Source organism: Physeter macrocephalus, unplaced genomic scaffold (assembly GCF_002837175.3).
Source record: "Physeter macrocephalus isolate SW-GA unplaced genomic scaffold, ASM283717v5 random_645, whole genome shotgun sequence".
NCBI classification, from domain to species: Eukaryota; Metazoa; Chordata; class Mammalia; order Artiodactyla; family Physeteridae; genus Physeter; species Physeter macrocephalus.
In genome coordinates, this window is record NW_021146004.1 from 25,801 (window position 1) to 28,370 (window position 2,570).

Sequence of the window (2,570 nt, forward strand, 5' to 3'; positions counted from 1 at the left end):
CCCATTCTGCCCCTATTTTATGATTTATTCATGTGCTAGATAGCAAGAGAGGGCAAAATGACAACAATTTCCAGACATTCCAGAAGGAGGGGGAAGGAAGAACTATGCCATACCTACTTGAAGAAACACTGAGGAACCATTTTAAATGACATTTTCAATTACTGAACGATATGCTTATAATAGAATATTAAGTACAAAAAGCAACATAAAAATTATATTCTTTTTAACCAGGTTGAATTGAATCATATATATATATTTTTTGTTTGTTTGTTTGTTTGCTTTAATACACCGTACAGTGAAAAAAAGATTGGCCAGAAGGATGCCAAGTCTCCTGTAGCCGTTGTTTCGGGGCGGTGGGGAATTCGGTGGTTCTTTTGTCCTTTATCTGGTTTTCTGCATTTTCCAAGCTGTATTTAGCCTCGCCAAATGCTCTTGATACACGAAGTTTCCATGCTGCAAGGATTCTCAGAGACGAATAAAAATTGCACTGAATTGCAATATTGGAAAATCCTACTCCCGAGTTAAGTTTTAAGAGCAGCTTCCATTTCCCCTGCGAAAGCCTCCGATTCGCTGTAAGAAGTCACCTCCCTTCTCCTTAAAGGCCCCAGGGTCTCAGTTGTTTCATCTGGCCAATGGGGATGACAACAGCCCTCCGCGAGAGCCGGCTGGGAGTCGGTGCGGCTGACTCCGCCTAGAGGCGCTTGGCCGGCTCACGGCCCGGAGCAGGCAGAGGAATCTCATAGGTATGCCGGCGGCGAGAGCACAGCAAGTGGCCGGTTAGCTCAGTTGGTTAGAGCGTGGTGCTAATAACGCCAAGGTCGCGGGTTCGATCCCCGTACGGGCCACGGGTACGGGCTTCTTTTTTCCTTCCCCACATCATGGGTTTGTTTTACAACTGTAACTGTCTTTGAAAAATATGCCTTTTGAGTGCTGTGAGCCGCGTGCAAACAGGAGGGAGTCGCGGAATCATTCTGGACTCGGCCCGGAAGTTGGGGCAGGCTGCCGATGGGGAGGGAGGGCAGGATCCCGCGCGGGCTCGGGCTGTGACTGGTTACCCCAAGTCCCCGCGCGTTGCAAGCCTGCAGCCCACTTTGGGTCTTTTTTTAGGATGCTCTCAGTGGCCACCGCCGGTTGCTACCTAATGCAGAGCTTCTGAGGGCCCTCGGGGTTAGGGAGACCTCAGTTTTCTGGAGTTCTTAGAATTGAAAATCCAGGGTTGGAAATCATTCATTCCACACATCTTTTTTTTTTTTTTTTTGCTGTTGTTTTGTTTTTTGTTTTTTGAATATGGAACGCTTCAAGAATTTGCGTGTCATCCTTGCGCGAGGGCCATGCTAATCTTCTCTGTATCCTTCCTATTTTAGTATATGTGCTGCCAAAGAGAGCACCATTCCACACGTTAATGGAGAGCCTACTGCATGCCCGGCACCCTAGTCTAGGCGAGGAGCAGTAAATGAGGGACACAAATTCCAACCCACATGGAGACAGTGACCAGCCCATGACTGCCGTGTTTTTAGTGAGGCCCTTCTGGTTGTGGAAGTGTAAGCAGATTGGGCAGCGGGCGGGAGAAAGAGAACCAGGCATGGCTTTCTTGACAGGAGAGAAGCCCTTTCAGGCCTAAGTCATTTTGTGATCTAAGCCTGGCCACGATGCTTGCCCTTGACCAGGTCTCAGTAACAATGATCTTCAGGGAACGAAAGAACAAACTGTTATTGGGCTAGAGAAGTAACAATACCAAAGATAATAAATCAGTTGTAAAGACTCCCAGTTCTGTTTCAGTGGTAAAGATTAGCCGGGAGCACTTTCTTGAGCTGTTCTGCAGAATTGAAACTTTCTTCACCAGATCTACTGGAACCTAAAGATTGATGATGTTGACCTTTTCTGACCCTCGTGATTTCAGTCAGCAACTCTGCCCCAATTCTAGGCTGAATTCTCCTCTGCTCAGGCCCCTTCATGAATATGCATATACCACCCAAGCCCCTTCATGAATATGCATATACCACCCAAGCCCCTTCCGCAATTTTGCTGTTAGGATTGACACCGCTTTGGGAGAGCTCCCTGGTGTTCTCCTTACTCTCTGCAAGTAATACATCCTTCTTCCTCTCAATTTTTGGCTTGGCTGTCTTTTGGCTCCACACCCAAGAGGCGAACCCAGTTTTTGGATAACAGAAGCATCTGGAAACCTCTTGCTACTTTTTTGTTTTTCAGAGAGCTCTTAGACTTCACGTTTCTTCCTCCTGGTTCTGCAGTGTGTAGCCGGAGGGCAGCTGGATGAACTTCTCACTCACAGTCCAAGTCAGGCATTTTTAGTTTAACGAAGTCTAGCTTTTTAGGGTGAATGCCATATTATATCAGGGTCCAACTGTAACCGAAAGTGGGGTCTGGCTGCTCACTGCTCAAAAGCCAATAAAGAGCCAAGGTTGGTGGAAAGGAAAGTTTGCTTTATTTCAGATGCCGACAGTGAGGGGAGGGGGGTGGCGGGGAGTGAGGCCGGACTCCTGTCCAAAGGCCAACTCCCCACCACTGACAACCAGTGGGCAAGAGCTTTTATAGACAGAGGGAGGGGGCTC

The 2,570-nt window shown here is 47.7% G+C and overlaps 2 non-coding genes across 2 annotated transcripts; one reads left to right on the forward strand and one right to left on the reverse strand.

Moving 5' to 3' along the window:
- The first annotated feature begins 771 nt into the window (after positions 1–771).
- TRNAI-AAU (transfer RNA isoleucine (anticodon AAU)) lies at positions 772–845 on the forward strand. The gene has a single exon. It is a non-coding gene; the product is annotated as a tRNA-Ile (tRNA).
- A 436-nt stretch (positions 846–1,281) lies between these two features.
- Positions 1,282–1,388, reverse strand: LOC112066841 (U6 spliceosomal RNA). Its single transcript, XR_002892919.1, has one exon. It is a non-coding gene; the product is annotated as a U6 spliceosomal RNA (small nuclear RNA).
- Between the last annotated feature and the right edge of the window lie 1,182 nt (positions 1,389–2,570).